Source organism: Olea europaea, chromosome 14 (assembly GCF_002742605.1).
Source record: "Olea europaea var. sylvestris chromosome 14, O_europaea_v1, whole genome shotgun sequence".
NCBI lineage: Eukaryota > Viridiplantae > Streptophyta > Magnoliopsida > Lamiales > Oleaceae > Olea > Olea europaea.
In genome coordinates, this window is record NC_036250.1 from 14,773,422 (window position 1) to 14,790,920 (window position 17,499).

The window sequence follows — 17,499 nt, forward strand, 5'->3', positions numbered from 1 at the left end:
AAACCTAATTAACATCAAATTACGTTAGAATCTCTATAGTCACATGTTCTGCGTATAAAAGTGGATATGAGAGCACTGAAGTGACAAATTCTCCTTTACTCATACAGATTATTAGTATTTCACACGTCTACACACACTCATACTTTTGAGAAGGAATATCATTTTATTTCATAAATCATTTTCAGAAATTCTTTGGTGTCAATTGAGGTAAGAATACATGGTGCAAGTGATAAATTCTTATTCCTTGATATATATGTAAATTTTGGCATGAGATACTTTAAGGCCTTCGGGTCGAATGCTATGTTAAATCCTTCGGGATAGACCATTAGGTCAAAGAGAAGAAGTTAAATCCTTCGGGATAGACCGTCAGGTCAAAGAAAAGAAATTAAATCCTACGGGATATGGGGATTCTTAAGAAATTCCTGAGAAATGTTGGTATGTTATGCTATTTTTTATATTTATATCATGTGAAAAAGGATGTGCACATATTCTTACTGAGTGTTTTCAAAATACTCACTCTTACAATATTTTCAGATAAGAACGGGTCGAGAGGACGTGTGGAAGATTGACGGAGCGATGCTAATGCGGTCGTCAAGTAAAATTTCTAGAAAAGACAATAGTCAATTTATATAAAGAATATCTTTGTGTTAATATTTATGCACGATATTTATTATGTTGTTTAATAATTTGAAATCAAATATTTTCGATATATTTCCGCCTAAATTAGATAGAGAAAAGTTTTGGTAGCACCTTGAGCTCATTTTTATTTAAAAAATAACAATAATAATGAAAAAGAGTTCGAGGCGTTACAGCTTTCACATCTATAACACTTTCATATCATTGTTCAAGAGATCCAAGGTGCAATTCATTAGTGAATCTATCATATTCATTCTTGTGATCCGACAACCAAGTTTTGGAAAAGCATTACATCTTCATAATCTAAAATACCTGACTTCCTTAATTCATTGGGGAAGAGACTCTCTTATTGGGAGATTGATAGAGGTGGATTGAAGCACAGTTACAAGTACAAGAACAGGCAGTTCTTGGTGTTCCACTTGGAGAGACATTCAGCATAAACTAGAAGGCCTTAGGAAATAGCATATTGAGCTGCAAGAGGTAGATCATAAAGTCTAGTAGGAGGCTAGAGGCATCTACAATAGCAGGAGGCTATAAGAGATAGATCAAGAGGTCTAGCAGGCTAGAGGTATCTATGGCAGTAGATCGTGAGACAGTGATAGCGGGTCTTAGTTGATACAAGAGTTGGAATTACTGTGTATTCCTTGAACTAGCTTGATCCTATAGTTTTTCCCATGTTGGGTTTCTCCGTCTTCAAATTTTATGTTCTTTACTTTCCAGTAATTTATTACAAACTGTGGCATTCAAACATAAGGCTTATTAAATTGTATGCTTAATCATTTAGAAACTAATTAAAAGTGACGTGTCTGCTTTAATTAGTCAATTCCATACGTAAGGTCAAACTAATCGGTAATCTAGAACATAAACTTGGTAATACTAAAATTTGAATCGGTGATCACAGCGTCCCGCAAACTTTCAAGCGTAATCACAGCGTTCTAGGCGAGACTTTTTACACATGGTTATGTTAGAGATAAAGAAACTAAAATAAGATAAAATTAGAAACTAACTTAAAACAATATCACTAATCTTGAAAGTCCAATGTAAGCAAATATACACAAAATGTTACAGAATAAGGCCTTGAAAAACCATCGAAGCACTAATATGACAATAGTTATTTGTTAGTACCAGTAGGTTGCCAAAATTATAGATTGCTTGTGATATCATATCTAGTGCTGTTACCCTCAACATTTGAATACTCATCAAATTCCTTGCCATTTAGGGATTCCAATTCTTCTTCAATAGGTCCAGTTACGAATATGTTTGCTTGAAAGATTATCATAGACATGGAAACAAAGATGGACAATATTGCTTTCATGGTCAATCGCTTTTCAGAGAGTTATCAAAAATATCCATAGCTCCCTAATGATTGTCAAGGTATAATCTTCAAAGGCATGTATAATACTTTTTCATCTAATCATCTAGATGATTATGATTTGTTATTAGAAAAAAATAATTTCTTTCATGATTTTCTAGCCAAGCTACAAGTGTTTGATGACGATGAGCATCCCTTTTTTATATGATTTCCAATTTGTTTTTGTAGAAATTGTTGAATTCCAAGATCCATAACTATAATCATAACCATTATCAGGTTTGTAACACTTGGAATTTGTGGGTGGAATGTCTTTTGCAATAACTTGAAAAACAAAAACTTCTTGATTCCAAGACAAGTTACTATGTTGTCTTCCTTAAGACAAAATTTATCCCTAAACAAAGATGAATCCACTTGGGAAACCTAATATATCCTCCAAGTTATAATGGAATATCTTGAAATTTTATTGGCGTCTATGCAGTTAAAGACAACATCTGGAGCACAAGAACTTGATAAACAAATACAGGAGAGTTTATATTTTGTTTCTATTACACAATATAAACTTTGAATTTTATATACAAAATAAAGTCCAAGGCATGCAAATATAGAAGATGGAAGAGAGAAACAAAAACGATATTTTATCACTTTTCACATCAAAGAAAACTTGAATCTATATATAGATTCTTGTTTTCCATAAAGTTTAAAACATTGATAAGTTTCTATTTAAATTTGAAAAAATTTGAATCAGGCATAGTTTCTCAACCAGACAGATTGATGGTGTGGATGTGCTGCCATGCTTTGTAAATTTGGCTAGTTCGTATCCCATTTGATCCATTCACCAATTCAAGGCTCTTGACATTATTTTAATCTTTCATTTAATATCCAAGAGAAGAAATTATTTTGGAAATATGTCTAAATGAATAGACATGTTATTTCAAACACCTACACGTTATTGGGCGCAGAAGCTCCAATAATACACATTGATTCCAAACCGAATTTTAAAGAACGAGATTAGATGACAATATTGAAGTAAACAAGATCACACCATGAAATAAGGTTTAAATTGTAAAGAGGAACAAAAAATTAACGCAGAAGAACAATGTTTATTAAATCAACAATATGGAGAATACAAAGCAATCTAGCAATTGGCTTCCATCTGTTACACCTAATAAAACTGACAGAGGAGCCTTGTATTTATAGGCCAACCCTAGAAGAGTCCTAAAAGACAAGAAAATATATTACAATTAGGAGACCCAATTTCAACAGGATTTGTTTCCTCTTGTTGAATGCAATTAGATTCCCTTTCCAAGTAAAAGTCTAATATGCATATTCAAAAGACTCCTAACCAATTTCTAGGATTCTAGTTGATCAAATTCTAAATCAACAATAATCCTAACACATTCAAGTCATCAAACCTAACAATATAGACCTTGACTCAAATTCCAGTGATATAAACAAAACTCCTAAATTTCATATCTATCTGCATCAAAATTAACTGGCAGAATCTCCTCAACACAGTAACCACTCCATATAAATCAAACACTCGTCATCTGTCCGACATCCACAACTACACTCGAGCCCAAACCTAAATTCCTCCAAGGAATTAATATTGATCACACAGGGTCGAAGCACACCCTGTAACAATAACCAAATCGGACGCTTGACCAGAAGGCCCCTTACTGGAACTTTCACCTTCAACATCTTCATAAGCATCCCAGACATTGCTGACACCGCGTTACCTTTGCTCGATGAGTCCTACCCCAACACCTGAACACAGTGTATCTGCTGAAATTGGTGACAAAGCGGGATCACCAACGCTCTCCCTAAAAGTGTTCTTAACCAACTCAAAGCCCAACCCAAGAGATACTTTACCAAACTGAACTTCCACCACGGTACTAAACTTGTCCAAATGTCTCCTAACAGGATCTGTACTCCTCTACAAAATGTACAATTAGGATATCCTCTGTCCCTCCATAACAATTTAGACTCCCTTTCGAACCTTCAAGACTCCACCTCCTCCAAAGAATTTATACCCATTTGCATCCAGGTACTTAGCGAAATGAGATTCCTTTTCAGATCAGGAACATGTCAAATTTGATCAATTATTCTAAATGTTCCATCCGCTGCCTCAATCTGACTCGACCGATCTTAGCAACATGGCAAGATTGGTTGTTTCCCATTACAACTCCACCTTACAAAACATCCTCAATGTCTTAAATAAATTCCTATCATAACACCTATGGTGCGAACATCCTGAATCAAGAATCCACTCCTCGTCAGGCCTAAATTTCACGTCAGATACAACGGTCAACATCACATCTTCGCTAGCTGAACAATTCACAACTACATTGGTTTCGTCTGATTCAAGGGTTGCGTTCCACGATTTACAATTAGCCTGTAACATATCGCAATCCTTTCAAATATGTCCCTTTCTTTTGCAGTAGTAACAGGTCACATTGCTAAATCAGACTCTCGATCTGCCTCTTCGTCAACCACTTTGAGATACAAGAGCTTTTTCATCCCTTGATGTAGCTCCGACCAAATACTTCATCTTCTCCTTTTAGTGCATAGTATCATAGACATTTTCTATAGTCAAAGTATTTCGACTATACAAGATAGTATCCTGAAACGATGCATAAGACCCAGGCAATGAACATAATAGGATCAAGGCAATATCCTCTTCATCATACTTAACCTCCAACGTCTTTAGATCTGCAACTATTTCTTTGAACACGGCACCATAGTCTTCCAACGACTCTCCTTTCACCTACGATGTGAATACAGCTTCTGCTTAAGAGCTAGTTTACTTGTAAGACTCTTAGTCATACACAAATGCTCCAACATTAACCACAATGCAACTGTTATTTTCTCCTTCAAGACATCCTGTAGAATGTTGTCGGACAGATGAAGATGAATCAATGACGTAGCCTTTCGATCCTTCCGTTGTCTCTCCAGCTGGCATCCTCTCAAAACCCAAAAATGCATCTTCCAAATCCAACTGTACTAGAACGGCTTTCATCTTTACCTGCCACAACGAGAACCTTGTATTGTGATCTAATTATGGAATATCATACTTCAACCCAACCATCCCAAAAGAATCTTAACCAATCCACATAAAATCAACAACCTAGCTCTAATACCACTTGTTGGGCACGGAAGCTCCAATAACACATATTGATTCCAAACCGAATTTCAAAGAACGAGATTATATGACAATATTGAAGTAAATAAGATCACACCACGAAACAAGGTTTAAATTGTAAAGAAGAATAAAAGGATAAACGCAGAGGAACGATGTTTATTGAATCAACAATATAGAGAATATAAAGCAATCTAGCAATTGGCTTCTATCTGTTGCGCCTAATAAAACTAACAGAAGAGCATTGTATTTATAGGCCAACCCTAGAAGAGCCCTAAAAGACAAGAAAATATATTACAATTAGGAAACCCAATTTCAACAAGATTTTGTTTCCTTTTGTTGGATGCAATTAGAATCCTTTTCCACGTAAAAGTCTAACAAGCATCTTCAAAAGACTCCTAACCAATTTCTAGAATTCCACTTGATCAAATTCTAAATCAACAATAATCCTAACACATTTGAGTCACCAAACCTAACACACGTTCCATTCCCAGTTGCCCGATCAACCACCATAGGAAGCTTATCTACATTCCTCATGCCGGAAAGAATGCTCAGATAAAATGTGAATTCACATTACTCAAAAAGAAAAACATAGATGCAAATTTCAACTATTGAATTCCCACACATTTATGAGATTTTCATAGCTTTTTAATGTCACGTTCACTCTCCGTACCTCTTCCTTGGATAGTCCTCTGGCAACAGCCTTAACTAGAAAACAAACCGCCATCCAAATCTTTCTCGTTGTCACGCATGATAGTGCACCATCTGGTAATTCCAGTTCATCCTTTGCCCATGTATAAAAGCACAAGTATGGTTGATTCTGAATAGTGTACACCCAAAATTCTTGATAAACACAAACATTATTTTTCTCTTCTAGAAAGTAATAAAATCTTTCTTTATCAATTAAATATTAATTTACATTTTCTATCGTATATTTTTGTCTTAATATTAAACTATCTGAAACATTGAGGTTTAGGTTTCTGCACTTTCTTAAGCTATCTCTTTTTTACTTTCTAGTTTTATTACACATAAGAGCATCATTTTTATTTAAAGCAATCATTTGAACTATGGAATGGGGACAAGCACTGAGGCAGAAATTTGAAAACTAAGCAGATTAAAATTGTGTCTTACAAGGGGATGTAGGAACTATGGATTTAGTTGGACTCCAAGATAACAATACTGCTGGTTACGCCAAACCACAGGAGACCATGGTTTATTCAATACGATTAGGAAGAAATTAGAAGAATTTTTAGCACAATATCGACCATGTTTGGATGCTTTCTTATTTTACATATAAGGTGAGAGAAAAAGTATTGGAAACTATCAATTGGTTACAAACATTGTTCAAAGAAGAATAAGGTTGAAAAGTTTCCAGTTGTGGAAATCAACTCTAAAATAAAAATAAAACGGTTTTTCGCCTATTCTAAGAAAACCCATGCCAAATGAAAGCTATATAAGAATTTCAAAAATAGTAATGTTTATACTAGAAACTAATTAACAAAGAATACTGTCAATAAAATGAGACTTATCAGATCATAACCATATAAGAAGTCGTATACCAATATAACAATAATATCGCTAATCTTGCAAGTTCAGTATAACCTCAATCCACATCCTTATTTTTTAGATTAAGAACCTAACAAAAGATAAAATCATAAATTAACTCGACAACAGTAATGCTACATTGCTAGTTCTATATAACCTCACTCCACATCGATTCTAATGCTACAGATCATCTCCCACCTCCCATAGGTAAAACAATATGATCTCCGATGCTATCATATCCAATAGTTGTGCTACTACTACCAACACTATTTGCAATTGCAAAGGCTTTCATTTTCCTAGAAAGCAGGGATTCAGACTCTTCTTCATTAGGTTCTGTTTGGTTCCATGAGTGTTTTCCTGCTAATCTCAGACCTTCAAGTTCCTTAGCTACTTCATTCATACTAGGTCTATCCTCCCCTTTAACATGTAAGCACAATTTCGCAAGCATAGCAACTGATGTTAACTCCTCACTCTTTCCTTCGTATTTAATATTATCATTAAGAACTTGGAATAAGCAGCTTCGCTCTAGTGCTGAAAGGAAATAGTTGGCTAGATTTCTCTCCTCTACTGGTCTGTCATAGCTTAATGCCTTCTTTCCTGTTAGTAGCTCGACCAGGACTACTCCAAAGCTGTAAACATCACTTTTTGGAGTCAATTGGTTCGTTTGCATGTATTCAGGGTCTAAGTATCCAAAGGTTCCTTGTACCATAGTAGATAATTGAGTTTGATCCAGTGGAACCAATCTTAATGCTCCAAAATCAGACACTTTTGCAGTGAAACTAGTGTTTAAAAGAATATTTGTTGATTTGATGTCTCTGTGTATGACTGGAGGGGAAGCTACAGAGTGCAAATACCCGAGACTCCAGCAGTTTCTGCAGCAACTCTTAACCGTATGTCCCAAGAAAGAGAACGCGCCTTTGTTTTATTGTGTATGTGCTCAAAAAGGGATCCATTTTCTATGAATTCATAGACTAGCAGAGGAGCTTGGGTTTCTAAACAACAACCTAGGAGCTTGACAACATTCTTATGGTTGATCTGGGAAAGAACTATCACCTCATTGATAAATTGCTCGACTTGATGTGGATCAACTTCTTTGGACTTCTTGATGGCAACTAGTCGATTATCTACTAACAAGCCCTTGTATACAGTGCCATAGCCTCCTTGACCAACAATTCTATTGTCGTGGAAGTCGTTTGTTGCCTTCTTGAGTTCGGGAGAAGTAAATATCTTTGCCATAACTGGTGACTGTTGTCTTTGGGTAAGTTTTTCTTGCAACAATAAGCCACCATTTTGAAGAAATTTTTTTTGCTTCATTGTGTTCAACTTTCTTCTATTGAGTATTGAGAGAAACCAGCAGGCAACAAGTACAAGAACCGCAATTCCTAGAGAAATCCCTGTAATGGAAATTTTAGGATAGTTTCAGTCCTCTCCCTTTATTAAACAAATGAGCTAGAGAGTACAAGGTGCACGTGACGATTCCGTAGGGAAGCTAGATACCAATTGTTGTTCATCAGTTTAGACAATTAGTATGAATGAAACTTTAATGCTAAAAGCAATATTCCTTTGGTACCATAAGGTTGGGTGGCACCATTTACGAGAGGTTTGAAAAATCAGTGCTTACTAGCTTTTTTAGGAAGTGATTTTGAATGGTGTAAAAATCACCTAAAATTGGTGTAGTGTAATTTTGACCAATTCTCCCAACATATCAAATCGACGTGTTTTGGTCATTTCCCATATTCTATTCTAATTTACCTTCTATAAAATAATTATTTTTAACCAATATATATTCTTCAAAATTAACTTGTAAATAAAAATATATTCACTAAAAAATTATTTATAAGCAAAAAATTACATTTTAGTTATAAAAAAAATTACTCATAAGCAAAATATTACTCAGAAAATAAGAAAAATTACGTTATAATTAAAAGATTATTTTTGTGTAAAAAAATTACTTTAAATATATGAAGTTACTTATAAATTTAAGGAAATATTTAACTTTATTTAATTTTTTAAGTTAAATATTAACACATATAAAAAGTTCCCTATAAGTAAAATCACTTGTGAGTGAAAATAATAATAATAATAATAAAATTCATACAACTATGAACTAACTATAAATTGAAAATTTTACTAGGAGACATATATTTAATTTTATTCTTTTAAAAAACCTTCAGAACCGCTGGATAATAAACTCCTAAGCATAAGTTGAACAGTTTTAAAAATCGCTACTAATTGATACTTCGAAATTCCCAAGCAGGCCCTAAGCTATGAATTGGTTCGTAGATTTATAGCTACGTGAACACTCCTGCCCTTTCAAGTCAATTTGACGAGTGAGTTTTAGCAAATGTCATAGTTATAATCAGTATAAAGATAGACATCCTAATCGAGTATGAAGACAGACTTAGGGAGTGTACTTTCAGTGGAAGACTTGTTTTAAAGTCACCCAGCTTGAAACAACGAAGATAATTCTAAATCCCGGGTGAAATGTAATGAAGGGCCTAGATACATCCATGATGCTAACCTGCAACAAGTTTGAACACAACTGATTGACCACGAATGCAACCCCGTCCATGTTTCTCCCCGTCTCCATTGTAACCTTTTGGACAAACACACTTAAAACTCCCTTCTATGTTTACACATCGGTCCTTTTCACAAGTGTTGAGATTTGGATTTTTACATTCATCAATATCTGTATAAAAGAGATAACAATATGAAAGAAAGCGAAATTAAAATCTTAAAGGAAAGAAAAAAGTGAATTTAAAATCTTAAAAGGCACGTGGCTAAACAATTCACGATGTATTTCTAGATAATACACAGGAAATCAAACTTTAATACCTTTACAACCACGAATGAGGTATGGATTTCCTTCATAACCCTCTGAACAATAACAACGATACCCATTATCGGTTCCTTTACAACTGGAATTCGTGCTTTTACAGGCATAGCTCGACGTGTTCTTTTGAGACTCCTCACATGTTCCTCTGTCAATTGCCCAGTCAACCACCATGGGAAGCTCCTCTACATTCCTCAGAATTGAAAGACTATTTGGAGAAAAAGTGAATGCACTTTCCTCAGCAAGAAATGCATAGCTGCAATTATCGACGTCCCAGACCGTAGTGTTGTCATTATCATAGCTCTTTGTGAAATTAGAATAGCTTTTCAATGTCAACTCAACTTCCCATACCCCTTTTGGGATAGACGCCTGGCAACAGCCTACACCGGAACATGACCCGTCCTCCAGATCATCCTTGCTGGCACACTGGGAAGTGCACCCTGTCTCGTAATCACTCTTGTTATTCCGGCTCCCAGATACGAAAGCATAAGTATCGCAACCTACAACAGTAAGCTTATTTGCGGTATTATTGACTGTGAATACTTCAAATTGTATAGTGGGTTTGTTATGGAGTGCATTGGTGCCATTCCTATAATAACAGTCTTTCGCTATGAATTGCCACACAGTCAATTGACCATCCAGGGATATGTTTGCGATATCTACGTTTGAGTCGCCCAAGAATGGTTTAGGAGGATTATAGTGGGTGTGATTACAAGTAACTAAGAATGTCACACTAAGGTAACAACCTTCCCTTGTGCCAAAAGGGAAGGGAATACTTACATCTCCACAACGATCCGTGCAGTTGGGCTTTGCTATCGGGAAATTTGTTTTTATAGAAACTGATTTTGTGACAAAAATTAGCAGCATTGCTAGAAAGAAGTGGGCTTGCAGCAAAAGCATATGCAATCCCATGGTGAATTTAGTTATAATTCTTTTTCCTAGATTGTATTGTAGTAACAGAATTACAACCTAAGGCATTGTACAAAAAGGTCTGGAAGATGATTTCTTATATAGTTAGAAAGTCATCGGCTAAGTCACCGAACATCTTATCTTGACTAAAAAGTCTCCTTTGGAAGTGTTTTAAGGGGCAATGTTTTCAGATTAATGCTTGGCACCACCACAATTGACTAAAAAGTCTCCTTTGGAAGTGTTTTAAGGGGCAATATTTCAGATTAATGCTGGGCGAGAACTGTTGAAACGTGGCCCTGTTCAACAAGCAAAGCCCATGTTTTCACTACTCTGCATTAGTGTTGTACGTTTTGGGAGGTGAAATAAGAAGGGGCTTGCACTTATTTTTATACAATTTCATAAACACTGAACTTGGAATCAAGAAGGCGATCAAAACTAGTTTAAAAGAAAGTCTAGTTGTCACATCGATATCAAAACTTTTATTGTTTGTTGTTGAGGTGGGGCTGATAATTAAGAAACCAACTTCTAATTTATGTATAGTACCCTAGATGTCCCAATCAAACTGGTTTAAAAATATGCCTAATTGTCTCCCTTGTTATCAAAATTTTTAATGTTTATTGTTGGGGTGGGCTGATATTTAAGAAACCAACGTACGAGCCTCATTCGTTATGAAAGTATTAATCATGACTTGACATATATGGTAGTGTCTACTACAGAATTGGACTAAGTTATATCGTAAACTTCTATTATTTCATTGACTTTTTGAAAGAAATCATGATGATTTTTTTTTCCTGTACATGTATTTAATATGTATTCATTTGTCATGGCTAGGTTGCAAATTTCAAACACTAAATGAATAATGTGTCAGTTCGATCTATAAATGAATCAATAGATGCTTCTTCATTTTAGATCTAACTTCTTCGCTTTCGTGAATACAAAAATGTTCTCTCCATTTAATTAGAATTACAATAGTCATGTTATTATACAACCTGAAGACGAGCAAATGAGATTGGATTATGGACATAAAAAAATAGTTTGTGAGATTTTTTTTATTTTTTTTAAATTGAAGGTAAGTTGGTGGAGGTTATTTAATCAAATACATGGTTTGACTAGGCTAAAATATGCCTAGTTGTCATCTCGTTATCAAAACTTTCATTGTTTAATGTTGAGGTGGGTCGATAATTAAGAAACCAACGTATGATGACATGAGCCGCATTCGTTATGAAAGTATTAATCATGACTTGACATACGCGGTAGAGCCTACTGTAGAAATATACTAAGTCATATCGTAGACTTCTATTGTTTCACTGGTTTTTTGAAAGAAATCATAATGATTTTTTTTCCTGTACATATATTTACTGTGTATTCATTTGTCATGACTAGGTTGTGAAATTCCAATACTAAATGAATAATGTATCAAATCGATCTAGAAATGAATCAACAAAACCTTCTTTATTTTAGATCTAAATTCTTCACTTTTGTGATTACGAAAATGTGCCAATCCTTTTCTCTCCATTTAATTAGAATAAAAATAGTGATTTTATTTTACAACCTGAAGACGAGGAGATGAGATTTGATTACGGGAAAAAATAGTTTGTGAGATTTTTGTAAAATAGAAGGCCATTTGATAAAGAAACATTGGGTGTAGATTATTTAAAAAAAAAAATACATGGTTTGACTAGGCTAAAATATGCGTAGTTGTCACCTCGTTATTAAAACTTTCATTTTTTTTACTATCGAGGTGGGTCAGCAATTAAGAAACCAATGTATGATGATATGAAACTCATTCATTATGAAAGTATTAATAATGACTTGACATATGTGGTAGTGCCTGCAATAGAAATGGACTAAGTCATATCATAGACTTCTGTGTTTCACTGGCTTTTTGAAAGAAATCAAGATGATTTTTTTCTATACATATATTTAATGTGTATTCATTTGTCATGGCTAGACTGCAAAATTTCAATACTAAATGAATAACGTATCAATTTGATCTAGAAATGAATCAATTGAACCTTTATTTTAAATCTAAATTCTTCGCTTTTGTGAATACAAAAATGTGCCAATCATTTTTCTTTCCGTTTAATTAGAGTTACAATAGTGATGTTATTAAACAATGTGAAGACAATGAGATGAGATTTGATTAGAAAAAATAAATAAAGAGTTTGTGAGAATTTTTTTTCTTGAATTGAAGTCTATTCGATCAAGAAACACTTTGTGGAGGTTATTTAACCAAATGTTGTAATACACGGTTTGACTAGGCTAAAATTTGCCTAGTTGTCACCTCGTTATTAAAAATTTCATTTTTTATTGCAGAGGTGGGTCGATAATTATGAAACCAATGTATGATGATATGAGCCTCATTTGTCATGAAAGCATTAATCACGATATTACATATATGGTAGTGCCTTCTAGAAAAAATGGACTAAGTCATAAGTGCATATATACACACACATATACATACATACATATTTGTATATGTATATCTACACACACACACACACGTGAGTGTGTGTACATATACGTGTGTGTGTGTGTGTGCGTGTACATATATGTATGTATGTATATGTGTGTACATGTATATGTAGTTTGTGAAAAATTTTCAAAATTGAAGACCATTTGATGAAGAAAGATTGGGTGGAGGTTATTTAACTAAATACATGGTTTGATTAGGCTAAAATATGCGTAGTAGTCACCTCGTTATCAAAACTTTCATTTTTTACTATGGAGGTGGGTCAGTAATTAAGAAACCAATGTATGATGATATGAGCATCATTTGTTGTGAAAGTATTAATTATAATGACTTGACATATACGGTAGTGCCTATTGCAGAAATGGACTAAGTCATATCGTAGACTTCTATGTTTCACTGGCTTTTTGAAAGAAATCGTGATGATTTTTTTCCTATACATATATTTAACGTGTATTCATTTGTTATGGCTAGATTGTAAGATTCCAATACTAAATGAATAACATATCAGTTTGATCTAGAAATGAATCAATTGAATATTCATTTTAGATCTAAATTCTTCGGTTTTCTGAATACAAAAATGTGCCAATCCTTTTTCTCTCCATTTAATTAGAGTTACAACAGTGATGAAGACAAGGAGATGAGATTTGATTATGGGAAAAAAATAGTTTGTGAGATTTTTTTAATGGCTATTCGATCAAGAAACACTTTGTGAACATTGTTTAACCAAATACTGTAATACATTGTTTGACTAGGCTAAAATATGCTTAGTTGTCACCTTATTATTAAAACTTTCATTATTTATTGTTGAGGTGGGTCGATAATTATGAAACCAGCGTATGATGGTATGAGCCTCATTCGTTATGAAAGTATTAATCACAACTTGACATATATGGTAGCACCTTCTATAGAAATGGACTAAGTCATATCGGAGACTTCTATCGTTTCACTAGATTTTTGAAAGAAGTCACTATGGATTTTTCCTATGCATATATTTAATGTGTATTTATTTGTCATGGCTGGATTGTAATATTTCAATATTAAATGAATAATGTATCAATTCGATCCAGAAATGAATCAACAAAACCTTCTTCATTTTAGATCTAAATTCTTCCTTTTGTGTATATATATACATATATGTAAGTATATACTTATATGTAGTTTGTGAGATTTTTACAAATTGAAGACCATTTGATGAAGAAAGATTGGGTGGAGGTTATTTAACTAAATACATGGTTTGATTAGGCTAAAATATACGAAGTTGTCACCTTGTTATCAAAACTTTCAATTTTTATTGTCGAGGTGAGTCAGTAATTACAAAACCAATGTATGATGATATGATCCTCATTCGTTATGAAAGTATTAATCATGACTTAACATATACGGTAGTGCCTATTGCAGAAACAGAATAAGTCATATCGTAGACTTCTATGTTTCACTGACTTTTTGAAAGAAATCATGATGATTTTTTTTCCTATTCATATATTTAACGTGAATTCATTTGTTATGGCTAGATTGCAAGATTCCAATACTAAATGAATAGCGTATCGGTTTGATATAGAAATGAATCGATTGAACCTTCATTTTAGATCTAAATTCTTCGCTTTTGTGAATACAAAAATGTACCAATCATTTTTCTCTCCATTTAATTAGAGTTACAATAGTGATGTTATTAAACAATCTGAAGACAAAGAGATGATATTTGATTATGGAAAAAAAAATAGTTTGCGAGATTTTTTTTTAAATTGAAGGTTATTCGATCAAGAAACAATTTCTGGAGGTTGTTTAACCAATTATTGTAATACATGGTTTGACTAGGCTAAAATATGCCTAGTTGTCACCTCTTCATTGAAACTTTCATTGTTTACTGTTGAGATGGGTCGATAATTATGAAACCAACATATGATGATATGAGCCTCATTCGTTATGAAAGTATTAATCACGGCTTGACATATATGGTTGATGAAGAAACAGTGGTGGAGTTTATTTTACCAAATTCAAGGTTCGATTAGGCTAAAATATGTCTAGTTGTAACCTCGTGATCAAAACTTTTATTGTTTATAGTTGGGGAAACCAATGAATGATGATAAGAGCCTCATTCGTTATGAAAGTATTAATAATGACTTGACATATATGAACTATGGTAGCGTCTACTACAGAAATGAATTAAGTCATATCGCAGACTTCTTTCACTAACTTTTTGAAAGAAATTATTATGATTTTTTTTCTATACGTATATTTAACATGTATTCATTTGTCATGGCTTGGTTGCAAAATTTAATTAGAATTACAATAGTGATGTTATTATAACCATGACGCGGTAGCAAAACTCAATCACCACTTGCCTTTGATATTGACCGAACTTTACGTTAATAATTTGACCCTTTCAAAGGAAATATCTGACATACGGAAATTGATCTTCCACCAACTTGAAAGTTGACTTTTTACATCAAGATTAAATAATGACTTAGAGAAGACTTTCCAAAGTTATATAATCCTTCTTATTGGAATCTGTTTTATTCATTCTTGAAGCTCTAATTCTGCTACAACCTAATATTACAAATACAGCATAGGAGAAAATTATAATCATAAGTCACTATGGGATTGCATTCTCAATTCATTTTGACAATTCTGCTTATATTTATCTCAATACGAATTTCAATTTCCATCCCAGATGTAAATTTCCCAATATCGAAGAAAAACTATACGGATTGTTGTGGAAATGTAAGTATTCCCTTCCCTTTCGGCACAAGGGAAACTTTAACGAAACGTTCTTAGTCACTTGTAACGACACCCACTATGATCCTCCAAAACCATTCTGGAAACACTCAACCATCAAAATCATAAGCATATCCCGGGAGGGCCAATTGCGTGTTTTATAGTTCATAGCAAAAGACTGTTTTGCTTAGGATGGCACCAGAGTGTTATATCAAGATCCTTGGATAACAGTGCCCGTTGGATTCAAGGTCAATAATACTGCCAATAATTTCATTGTCGTTGGTTGTGATACTTACACTTATGTATCTGGGCGTCGGGAGAATCAGAAATATCAGACAGTGTGTATTTCCCTGTGTGAAAATGAGGATGATCTGGTCAATGTCTCATGTTCTGGTTTAGGCTGTTGCCAGATACCTATCCCGAAACAAGTGTGGAAAGTTAAGGTGACATTGGGTAGCTTTTATAATTTTAGAAATGTGTCGAACTTCACTAATTGCAGCTATGGTTTTCTAGCTGAGGAAAGTGCATTCAATTTCTTCGCAAATAGTCTTTCCAACCTGAGGAATGTGAAAAAGCTTCCAATGGTGGTTGACTGGGTAGTTGGAGAAGGAACTTGTGAGGAGGCTCGAAATAACATTTCTAGTTATGCATGTAAAAATGAGAATTCCAATTGTTATGAACCCGATAATGGTTATGGGTATCGTTGTCATTGCCAGGGAGGTTATGAAGGAAATCCATACCTCTATGATGGCTGTAAAGGTATAACTATATATATTGCTAAAAACAACAAACCAAAGATGAAGAATGGAGGAAAAGAGAGAAAACCGATTGATAGCAGCTTCCAAACTTGGTTTCATAATGTAAGATTACAATGGTTTATATAGTGCAAAATTAAGGAAACATAATAAGACTAAACTACCCTTAACCTAATTAACTTATTATTTTAACATTCCCCCTCAAACTCACGATGCTACGACAAGGAGCAACGACAGTTTGATTAACAAAAAGCGTAAATGATAAATCGAATTTGACTTCGTGGCAAAGTCTACAAGCTGCAACAACAGAGAGCAACGAAAGGTAGGAAAATGATGCCGAACTGCAGATGACCAACGAAACCACACAATCTCGGCTAAACCCACTACAGATAACCAACGAAACCACACAATCTCAATTAAATCAAACGGATGCAAATTTTAAACTCCAAATGAACTTGACATATCAATTCCAAGAACTGACTATGCCAAATTCCAAACTCCAGATAGACAAGACAAACGAAATTTCTAATCCCATAAATTGGGTAAACAACGAAATTTCCAAATCCCGTGAATCGGGCATCAAATGAAATTTTCAATCCCACGAATTGGGCACAAATTTCAAATTCAAGCTCGACAAATGCCAAATTTAAGGCATCCACAGCTAACAACACATCCTCATCTTCAGCAACTCATCAAACAAGTCCCAACAATATGCAACAAATATTACCCAAAATCAGCCCATACATAATCATCTTCCATAGTGCCATAATGAGGAAAACTCCAATTAATCTGCTTTTTTTTTTTTTTTTTTTTTTGAAGAGACTTCTCCAGCAGGCCTAATTAATTAGAGCCCAACCCTTTTATTTCTTTTTTTTTAAACCCAAATGCACAAATTGAAATCCCAAAATAAAAGGGCCAAATCCAACATTACCAAACTGCTGGCAATCCATAGCCCACTACTTAGGCCCAATTCAGTAGACCCATCAAACATTTCAAGCCCACTTACTTAAAAATTAAAGTACCAGCCCAACTAAAAAAAAAAAAACTAACCCAACAAGCCCAACACAACAAATCCAAGCCAACTTGAACCAACTGGCCCAATTTCAACATACTCCAAGATCCAAAACCAATCTACAACCCATGACCCGCGAAACCAAACCTGGCCCAATTTTCTCCAACTTCATC

At 34.1% G+C, this 17,499-nt stretch overlaps 1 pseudogene; it reads right to left on the minus strand.

Annotated features, from left to right (window-relative positions):
* Positions 1-6,592: 6,592 nt before the first annotated feature.
* Positions 6,593-10,448, minus strand: LOC111409265 (annotated as a pseudogene).
* Between the last annotated feature and the right edge of the window lie 7,051 nt (positions 10,449-17,499).